Here is an 11,326-nt window from a genome sequence, read left to right on the forward strand (position 1 = left end):
ATTATTACAATAACCAGTACTCAGAATTTGGTCGTTATCAGAATGTTCCAGAATTATCAGCAGCTACAGTTGCACAGTTAAATTTCCCTTTTTTCAGGAAGTATGTGATATCAATTGAAAAGTTTTAGCTGAAACGAGTGAACTGATATGAGTTTTCTGCTGAATAGGTTTATGAATGACTTGTTGTTGTGAGTTGTTGTGTTGTGTTCCATAGTATCCAGCATTAGCAGCAAAGAGATAATTAAGTTACAGTATTGAGATTTAAGGTGCTAGATGTGCAAGGCCTGTAATACATGATCCTTTCATCTTTGTGCCATCCATCCATTTTCTGTCACGCTTTATCACTGCTATCTATGGGCGAGAGGCAGGGTACACCCTGGACAGGTCGCCAGTCCATCGCAGGGAAACATAGAGACTAACAGGACAAACAACCATTCACACTCACACCTAAGGAGAATTTAGAGAAGTCAGTTAACTTAACAGTCATGTTTTTGTACTGTGTGACGAAGCCAGGTACCTGGAGAGAACCCATGCACACTCGAGGAGAACATGCAAATTCCATGCTCCGTGCTGGGAATCGAACTTGGAACCTTCTTGCTGCAAGGCAGCAGTGCTACCCACTGTTCCACTGAGCAGTCCAGCTGTCACTGCTTTGAACAAAGTGTTTTCTCCCCTTTTCTCCTGTAGCAAACTTTATTGTCGTAATTTTATATGTAAGTTACTTTGAAACATAGCTCATGCTCAGGTTGGATGGAGAGCTTCTCTGAATTGCTACATTTACATGCGCAAAATTTCCCCAATCGGAACTAAACCTTAGTTTATCGGAAATTCAAAATCGCTGTTTCCATCGACACTAAATAAAATGATTCGATCATTACACGTGGAATTCCTTTGAACTTCTTTGCTCCCCAAGCCATCCAGCTCTTCAACTCCTCACTTGGTGGAAGGAGGAGGTGATGGGAAGAGGGACAGGGGTCAGCACCCCTCCTCCTTGGACAACTTATGTAAAACAATATTGCAATATGCAATATTCTTCTCTCACTGTGCAATAACACATGCCAACTACTGTGTAGCCTGTGTCATTTTTTTACTTATTTATAAGGTCAATACATCTCCACAGTACAAGTACAATAACCCAAGTCAACTACTATGTAGTCTTTCTTTAGCTCTTCTACTGTGCAGATATTTTTATATCTAAGGGAAACATATCCCAGGACATTACAACTTCTTTTTCTTTTTTAATGCTTTTTTCTTCTATGTACACTTTTAATATTGTCTTTCGTATTTTTATCTTTAATGGCATTTTGCTTTAACTGTTTCTAACTGTACTCTATATAAGCTACTGGAATCAGAATTTCCCTGAAGGAGTAATCCCAAGGGATAAATAAGATTGAGTCTAAGTCTAACCGTCTTAATTGTCTAATTTATAAAAACAGCCAAAAAAAAAAGCTGGCGTTGCACACATGCACCATGGAGATTATTTTACCCCAAAGATCAAATGGGCGGGGCCATGACGATGGGGGGGCAGGACAAACTGAATTAGGATCTTCAGTCAGACATGTTTACATCAAACATATTTAATCTGATCAGACCTTCAATCCAATTAATTGTGTCCATGTAAACGTAGCTAATGTTGATAATTTGTCTTTTTTTCCAAGTCTTTCTGCAGAATCTCAGTTGGTTTGAACATAGACTGAGGATGTGTTTATTTAGTACAAACTTCTGCAGCCAGCTGTGTTTTTATGGAAGGGGACTGATTTTGTTTCCTTTTGAACAAGGTGGGATAAGTCTATGGGCTAACCTCCTTATATTGAACAGGAGTTGTATGTGTTCAGTAAACACCTAAGATCTCATTGGATTGAAAATGACCAAGATCGTAAAGTTTAGCTGTGTACTTTCCAAGTGTGAGTGATTATTCTGGTCTAGATTAACTGTTGCTTAAGTAAATACTGGGTAGTTTGTGACCAAACGTATATTTTTGGAATCTGGAAGTTCTCTGCTTCCAGCAGGGATGCTGATTGTCTGTACAGACAGCACCCGCTGAACATCTGAAAACAAGGTTTGTGGTGATATATTGGTAGTTTTTTAACTTCTGATTGAGCTGTTTGTGGTTAAGACTTTGTTAGGTGTTACATATGTCAACGCTCAATCAAGGAAACTTGATTGCTTGCTAGCTTGCTAACTGGTTGACACGTTCTACTTTGAGTTTTTATTGGGACTTCATTGCCCAGCCACTTTCCTGCTGTCAGCTGTTCTTCTTTAGGTCTTGTTTCCATTAAGCATACTCTGGCTTCTAACCACAGGGGAAGGGATTCCTCATTCTTTGGCAGGAGTGAAGGTGGTAGGATACCTCGTACGCAGGGGATGATCCATACACAGCAACTCCTCAAAGCCATACCAATCAATTAGTTGTTTCTGACATCTTTTTGTGTTGGCCGCTACGGAGGAAGGCGAGTGAGCTAGCCAGGTATCAGGAGAGCATGACCAGAAACTGTCCACTGTAAGCTGGATTAAAACATGTTCATTATATTTTGTTTGTGCAAAAAGACGTTGAGATAATGAGATTTCACCTCCTCATTTCCAACTTTGTTGAATTTGCTAGGCGAGGGACGGTTCTCTCTGTTTGTGACGGAACATTACAGTTTTTTTTTTTAAACGCTTTGTTTTCCAGACACCACTGCAATGCTCTCTTATTACCAACAACAAAGGCAACAACAGCTGGATCTCTCTCTCTTTTTTTTTTTTCATTTTAGTGCTCGAACTCTATAAAAGGAAGGAAAATCTATTTCAAAATGGGAATTTTGCATTTTGGGCATACATGCTGTCCAATAATTTAGACCACCTTAAGCTTCTGTTTACCTTTTTATACAAACAATGGAGGAAAAGAAAAATGTATAAATAATATTTTTAGCTCAGTTGCACACCTTAATAAACGTCTTTGTCGATTTTGCATAATCATTTTATGGAGACGTCATATAGAGCACAGTGTGCAGCCTAGCTGTCCTTTCATATCAGTCTGAGTTGTGCAGCAGGGAAAGTGAGTAGTAAGAGAGAGTGGCCTAAAGCAAGAGCTTGATCAGGTAGCCAGAGACTTCCTTCCCTGTCAGAGATTAGGGCTTTATTTCAGCATCTAATCCCTGCAAATCTCTTGTAGATGAACTTGGATAGTGTTTGGTTTCACAACCTGTGTCGTCCCTGTCTAGATGCTCACTTCTCTTTAGCTCCGGCTTCATTGCAGCTGCATGCTCTCAGTGCAGAGAGCATAGTCCTCTCTGGTTGATCTACTGTTTTTAGCCACATTTTAATGGGGTGTTTCTAGTTTTATTTTCTCACATTAACTTGATTAAATCTCTCAACTATTTCTTCTTCAACTATGCAGAACATTCTATTTTTTGAATGATTAATGCATGCATTGAATAATTGAAGGAAGATAATTTCTGATCAGATTAATATTAAATCTCTGTGAAATATTAATGGCTAATGTAAAAAATGATGATCTTACGGAACCATTAATTTAATCATAAACAGACGTAGTAGCAGTGGCATGGAGTCGAATTTGCCTTGACTGCTACAGCCTCTTTTAATGCTGTTTCCCTTGAGGTGGCTGAATATGAAATATTACAGCAGTCTACTTTGTTCTTCTAATGTCATCGGCCAGTCCTGCCCTAAGGCGGACGACCATATCACAACAGGGGGGCGGGGGGTTTCGGCAGCATTCGTCTTCAGGTTCGCTTTGTCACCTTGTCCATAGATGACCTAAACTGCAGCCAGGGGGAAAAGCTGCAAAGATGTTTTGGTGTTACTGTTGAGTTGCTCGCTTTATCACCTCTGCTGATTGGCACAGCTCCACTGCAGGCACTCCCCCCAAATGTTGCTCTTAGGGTTGGCGGCTACACTCAAAATAATACTGCCATGGCCTTTCCTACTCTTTCCCTTACTTTTTAAAACAGCAATTGGTCACGGGAGTTTCATCATGTGTTTAAAAAAAAATTCAGAACATTCATTCTGAAATATTTAGGAATCTTTAAAATCTTGATTTAGAAATCTCTATCTGTGTTGAATGCATCGCTTAGGGAGCAGTGGGCTAAAACACTAGGTAGTGGATGGGAGCACCTTGGAGGTAATGGTCCTGCTCAGGGACCAAGAGTGACTGTCTGAGCTACAAATGACTGATCTTGCAGCTGCTCCTGGATGCAAACACTTGGCTCACTAACCACCAGAGCTCTGCACCACAAAACAGGATTACTGGGTTAGCGAGACAACTTAAGCTTTAAACCTAACTTTCAAGTACCATGTGGCTGGATTTATTCTTAGCGAGGCGCCAACACGTCACCATGGTAACGTACTCTAAATGGCAAAACTGCTCCGGGGTAGGCTAGATTTCAGGATTGATCCGAATCCTAGAAAACACTCCACACAGCTAAGATTAGATTATAACTGGGGTCTCAAACCGGTTCCAGAAAGGGCCGTGTAGCTGCAGGTTTTCTTTCCAACCAAGCAATGACACCAGACTCCATTCATCCCATCAACTAAGTGCAATCTGAACATGACTTGATGAGATGACTGGAGTCTGGTGTGTCATTGCTTGGTTGGAAAGAAAACCTGCAGCTACACGGCTCTTTCTGGAAGCAGTTAGACACCCCCTGGATTATAATGATGTCATATTCAGCCTTCTACATTAGCAAATACCATGGCTAGCCTTTCCTACCATTTCTAAAACCATCATCTCTGCATTTTCTTTAGACCAGTGGTTCCACATCAACCTACCTTTAGGCAAGAAAGAAACAAAAACAAAAAAATAATAATATGTAAATCCCTTTATTGTCCTACAATGGGGAAATCTACTCTCTGCATTTTAACCCATCCCCTTTGGGAGCAGTGGGCGGTCATAGTGTGGCACCTGGGGAGCAGTGTGGGGTTAAGGGTCTTGCTCATGAACCCAGAGTGCAGGCTGTGGGGATCGAACATGGTACTTGGAACCTTCTCAGTGCACACGTGTACTGTTCTAACCACTAGGCCAACACTCCCCCTTAAGCATATCAGTTAATGAATGGATGATGAGCAGCTGAGGAAGAGGAGAAATGCAAAGCATTATGAAGGGAATTAGATACTAACACAACCAGAAAATGACACAAAATAAGACTGAAATGAGACCTAAAGACCAAGGTCCAATTTGATTCCTTTTGAGAATCTTAATTTGCCGCCTTTTTCCCTTAACTTCCACACCGAAGATTAGTGTCTGCCTACCTGATGAAATGTGTTGGCTCATCAGAAAAGGTTGGGTTTTTAAGATTCCAGCCTTATTGTAGTAACTAAAGATGCTTATTCTAGTAACTAAAAATAAATCAATAAGTTAATATGTTTCCATTCACAAGCAGATTTCTTTGTTCCTCTCTAAATTAGACTTTTTATTGTTTAATATGTCAGGTTTCCCGTCTTTGATTTGAAATTCCCATCTCTCTCTCTTTGTGTGCAAAATGTGAAAATCTGAGTAAAAATAATCCATTATTCTAACGTAATATTAAGCACCTTGAAAATATGGTTACATTAATTATGTTTTTAATGCTAATGCCAGTAAAGAACATAATGACAAAGAGATGAAAGAGACCCTATTCAAAAATCTGATAGCCAGGGAGAAGCAAATAATTTCAAATATTTGATATTTAAATTATTTTCAAATGAACAGAGACATGAGTGAAGCAGTTTCCCCTGGCGATCCTCCGGGCTCCTTTGTTTCCTCCGTGCGTCTCCAGCTCATTAATGTTCTAAGCATGTGAGAGAACCAGACCATACTCTGTAACCCATGGCTGGATGACACCTCAGGCCCCACGCATAAGCATATACTACACACACACACACTTAAAAAAAAGCTCCCTATGCTGTTTAAAGTCCAGGAAGTGATGGCCGCTGTGCCGTCCTGATTAAAATGACAATAGTCTAATTAACTCGACCTCGGTGTCAGTGCACTAAACGGCTGATGGCTCGCCAGTTCCTGTTTCAGAACCCTTTGTCTCCTCATTGTCCAGAAATATGTTTTCTTTTTTTTTTCTAGAAAAATGCCTCAACCCCATTTGACAGGATTTGCTAATGGCAATTATTTCACATAAGCTAATTAAATCTCTGCAAGAAAAAAAAATAGAAAAAAGTAGAATTCCTCCTTTACTCTCCTCCAGGGATTTGTCATTTGGACTATATTATCACGAGCCCCTCCGAGCAGTGTTCGTCATTTAGATTATGTACACTTTCAAAGTGGTGTCTGGGTTTTCAGACTGATTTGGTTTCAAACGTTGTCGGTGAAATGGTTTCCTCGCTCGTGGCCTCTGTTGGTCAGCAGGTCAGATGCAGCACTGAGGGTCCAGATCAGAGGCAGCCTCTGGAGCTACCAGGCAGGGTTTTCCTGGTGCCCCCGGTAATCTTCTGAATTATTTGATCAACTCCAGTAAAGTGTGGAGAAAAAGGAAAAAAATGACAACAACTTAAAAAAAGAGGGAAAACTTTAATGCCTGAGGAAGAAACTGCTTTTGTTCTGTTATCTTTGTGTTGGTGATTAGGGTCTATAGGGAGATAATTACGCTTTAGTGAGGAGTTAATGAAACGAAAACTTCTCTTTTCTTGTGAAAAGGAAGGGCATATCTTTTGTACTGGTATCTGCAGACATCTCCCACCCTTGACAAGGCGCACAGAGACTTGGTTTTGTTTTAAGGTTGCATCTCCCCCACCCCAAGCCCCCCCGTCCACCCTCTGCTGCCTGTCAGTCTGCAGCTGATATGAGGGATCTGTGAACGAAGCCGGAGTCAATGAGGTCTGTCTCCACTGCACTGCTGCATGTGTCTGTCGGTGAACGTTTGGCATGCTGGAAGACATCAAATGGGAACATCACAACAGGGTCATCAGGGATGTGTGCTAATTTGAATAAAAGAGGAGAGGGAAAAAAAATCCAGGCCAGAAGAAAAGGAGGAAATTTGAGTTAATTCCAAGTGGTGAAAGCAACAAGCGTGGGTTCACCATCAAATGACCCCGCTTTGTTGAACATGAAAGGAATTCACAGATCAGAATTTATTGCTCAACAGGGGAGCCATATGTATCATCTGACTTGAGCGAGTGGAGGTGTTGACCAGGCACTGTCTGGAGGGCCTGTTGTAGCCGCGCACGGCACAAGTGGCGGCCAGAGAGCACATATGAAGCTGTCCTCGTGGAAGTTCACATCTGGTATGTGGAGGTGTGTGTAAGGGCCAGCCTTCCCATCAAACCCCCCTGGCCCTTCGTCTCCAGTGCCTCCAACTGCACTCTCACATTTCATCATCTGTTCTCCAGCACCATGGTGCTCTGGTGAAGTTGGCTGCTCTGGATCCATCTGTTGTTATTATTTTCCACTGATAATTGGCCTGAACAATGGCATGCCTGTGTCCCCCTTGCCTTTGAAACCAAACACCCTGTTTATTTTCCAGGGATCTCATTCCTGCTCTCCTTTCCCTCTCCCTGTCTCACTCTTGTATTTTTCTCCCCATCTCTCCCCTCCTGTTAGCTAGTGTCACCTCACCCCTCCCGCCCCTGCCTCTCCCTTTCCCCTGATCCATCTGAGAGGGTTTCACATGAAAATTACATCTCTGACTGGCCACCTCAGTATGTGTCACTCAACATTTGATGCTTCCCTCTTGATATCCTGGATGGTCTCCGTTCCCATCGCCCCCCCCCCCTTTATTTTTTTAAGAACCTCACTGGCATTTTTTTTTTCCCACTGCCCTTTACTTCTCTGCATTCCTCAATAAAAGGAAAAAAAGAAAGATGGATGAACAGAATAAAGGAATGGGAAGCAAGAGTTTATTTAGAAACAAGGCTGTAGATGTTGGTATAAATGAGTTTGTTTAAATCTTAAAAGTGTGTTTAAGGTGAAAGATGTTGAATGGTGAATAAAGGAATCATTATATGTATTTTTTTTAAAGGGAGACAATCTAGTGAAAACCCACACCAAAAAGTGACCTACATAACTTAATTAAATGTAATATTTAAAGTTTTAATTAGTGTTTTAGTTGGTAATTAAGAAGCTAAGCTCTTCATTTTTTTTTTTTCCAAACTGGGGAAGTCTTAGTCTCACTTATTGGTTCCCTTTTCTGAAGCCAAGTATTTCAGATGGATCATCTACGATTATATGATTTATGCCCAGTAGCCATGTACCCTCCACAGTGTCATGTGACTCTTTAGGTATACAAGGTGCCAGAGGTGACTGTGGAGCAGGTGTGTTAGATTTGGTGTTATCAACCTCATATATATTTTTTTCATATTGGTCACTGGAAGTGCAAAAAAGCTCCTCATGAACTATGAACATCTTGAAAAAATAAATGCTGTTCTACTTTACATATAGATGTCAGAGGCTATAAGAAGATCACCTAACGCCATATGCCTGAGTTTCCCCCAGTTTATTTAAAATATGTAGACAGTGGTGGAAATGCTAAAGCAAAAAGAAAAAATTTAGTTAGAGCATTAACATGTTAATGGTTCAGTTTCTTATTATTTATGCCATTCAGCTTACATGATCTGGCTAATGGATTTTCATACAACTTCATGACCTGGAAAGCATGTAAACATTCAGTGTTTACTGTTGCACATCTAGCAGCATGACAAAACATCTAAATGTTTGCTTTAGTTGTTGCGGAGTCAGAGTGGACTGATTAACAGCTAATCTGGTGGATTGGTACATGTGGCTGGCTCAACACATAACTTCATAAAGACACAGCAATAAAACCAAAAAGCTGGTTAATCTGGGTATATTGCATGTTATATAACCCTTTATAGGGCACTCATTGAAAAACTTTGAAATGTTAAATTTCCATCTCAGGGTGTCATTGTGGTATATATCAATAATAATAATCTGTAATTACATTTTTTTTATTTATTTTAATTTTCATGCTGAAAATCACAGGAAACGAAGTGATCAAATATGGTAACTTGCCCGATAAAAGGATAAAGTTACATAAATACTTTCCTTTGCAGGAGTTTCCAGGGTGCCTTGTCGCGAACTATGACTTTTTGACTTTCTATGCTAATGGCTCACTGGTTGCATACAAAGGCATCACCATTAAAAGGCAGATGCTTTTATCAATCCTGCTGGATTCAATATATCAAAGTTGCCAGGGTTTGTTTACTCTATTGTATAGTTTTAATAAAATTCCAGATGGCAATAATGCTGATTCAAAGCATCGATTTTTTTTTAATGAAATATTTTATTTCATAAAACAATGAACCCTAGCTGGTTGCACAGTTTAGTATAGCTGCAGCTCTAGACAGATTTTGGACAAACCTCCAGTTTTGGTCCATGGCTGTGTCCGAACATCTGCCCTAACCCCTACATAGAGCACCACATATTGGTTACGCCATTTTATATGAGTGTCTGAATGTCTAGTGGATGAAAAAGTAGTGGACTCAAAATTTCCAACAATGTACCCTGAAAAGTAGTGACTTTTCACTACAATTAAATATATCCCAGAATGAATAAAAAGTGCAGGGACTGTGTGGAGAGCGGGAATCAAATGACCAACAGGGAACAAAAGTGGTGATTATCCGTCCAAACGGTCAGTTAACCAAGTTCACTATAAAGTCCACTAAAGTCCCTGCTCTATATAGTGGTGGAGGGATCTAGGGGTTAGGGCAGATGTTGGACATAGCCTATGTCTTCATATGGAGCAGTTTACATTGGGGCTAGGCTAATGCTAGCATATGTTTTCAATGATAATCCAGCTCTTTTTGCATGGCTCCAGTTAATCCTATATGGGCAAGATCTCTCCATGCTCATGATTTTAGTGCTTTGCGTTCCAACGCCTTAAGGTTGAATGTCCGTCTTTCAGCTGCTCTCAGCTTTACTGATTGTGATATCTGAGCACAGCCGCGAGCAGCAGACATGCAATTAGCTGAAGCTGCTACTACAGTTTATTTACTGGCCTCTTGCAAATGACTTTCACCTTACCGACGATATCCTTATATAAAAACAAGTAATGTCCCACCTGTGACATCAGTCCTTATTAGCCAAAAAGAGATTTTTTTTTTTAAGTGGTTTTACTAAGCTATACTCTGTTACCTTCATAGAAATGTCTAATGAAAATGCAGTGAATATCCCAAAGGTAGACAAAAAGAGATTTTCTAAAAAATCTTCAGCCTTAGTTTGTTTTTCCTCATTTGTAATTTTTTGCATTTTTGAGAAGTATGAATGATTTTATTTATTTATTTTTTTGTATAGTTTTTTGTCTCTGAGGTTGATTTTCTGTTGGCTCTTAACTAATTAAAAGAGCCAGGTAGGACCTAGAAGGCATGTATTCTGTTTCGGTTTCTTATACTTTCTTTTTATTTGCCAGTGTTTGTGTTTATGCAGTGGGGCCTCTCTCTACATTTTTAATGCCGAGCGAGGCACCAGCTTCTGTTGTGTTTTGACCACATACCTCCAGTCCCTCTTAGCACCACAGTCCGGGCTCAAGTTCCCCCCTCTCTCTATCTTTCTCTCTCTCCTTGTCTCGCTCTCTCTCCCGTACACATGCACATGTGAAACACACTCAACTATCACACACTACTTCAGCTACTCCATACCTGCCACTTATGATTGCTGCTTTCTCTTCTTCTTCAGAAGTGGATTTCAAACAGTAGCTACTTATAGGGATTCCGAAAGAGTCTAAAGTTTGCAAACAGGATGAAAGTCTGCTTATTGGTGAGTTGAAATGTTTCACTTTTTGTCCTTCATATTCCCTAATCAGTCTTCTTCTCTTAAGATGATGTTTGTGAACATATGAGTGACTGTGAATCCCACTGAATGGGTTTAAGTACTGGGTGTGGGGAGCAATGGTTGCCTGGACTGCATGTATATAGTAGTTGTTAATTGTAAGGGTGCCTGCATGTGCATTAGAAAGTGAACAGGTTCAAGTGCAGTTTGTTCTGCTTTCTTTTTACCTGTGCTTCAGTGTTAGAGGTAAGATTTATAAATAATTACATTCCCTCCTTGGCTAAACATCCCTCTGTTTTGTAAACACACATGCAAATAATGTCACAGTGTTCATCTGTCACCTCTTGTCAAGCATGGTTGTCTAATCTTGTTTTAATGTTTACCTATGTTCTTCTGCCTCTTTTCGGTGCATTTTCAAGGATAGAGATGGGGTTGTGGTGTGGGTATCCTGGCTGACTCTTCAAATTGAATTTTTTTTCATTCTGGCAGTGTTGAAGATTTGGATCTTGAAACTATACTGATATCATTCTGTCGTTCAAAAGACAATTTTTTTTGTTTAATGCATTCCAATTAATGATGCTGAGCTAATAAAACACACACACACACACACATATATATATA

General features: G+C 40.2%; 1 protein-coding gene across 10 annotated transcripts in view; it reads left to right on the forward strand.

The window, feature by feature from the left end:
• Positions 1 to 11,326, forward strand: part of foxp1 (forkhead box P1) — a 220,000-nt gene that overhangs the window by 53,234 nt on the left and 155,440 nt on the right. The window contains exon 1 of one of the 10 annotated variants that reach the window (XM_015370973.1): positions 10,563 to 10,693. The exons of the other annotated variants lie outside the window; for them this stretch is intronic. The gene's annotated coding sequence lies outside the window, so the exon portion shown is untranslated. Of the gene's footprint in view, positions 1 to 10,562; positions 10,694 to 11,326 lie in introns of those variants that run through there. 10 annotated transcript variants of the gene reach the window in all.

Source organism: Cyprinodon variegatus, unplaced genomic scaffold, assembly GCF_000732505.1.
Source record: "Cyprinodon variegatus isolate N-32 unplaced genomic scaffold, C_variegatus-1.0 Scaffold51, whole genome shotgun sequence".
Lineage (NCBI taxonomy): Eukaryota > Metazoa > Chordata > Actinopteri > Cyprinodontiformes > Cyprinodontidae > Cyprinodon > Cyprinodon variegatus.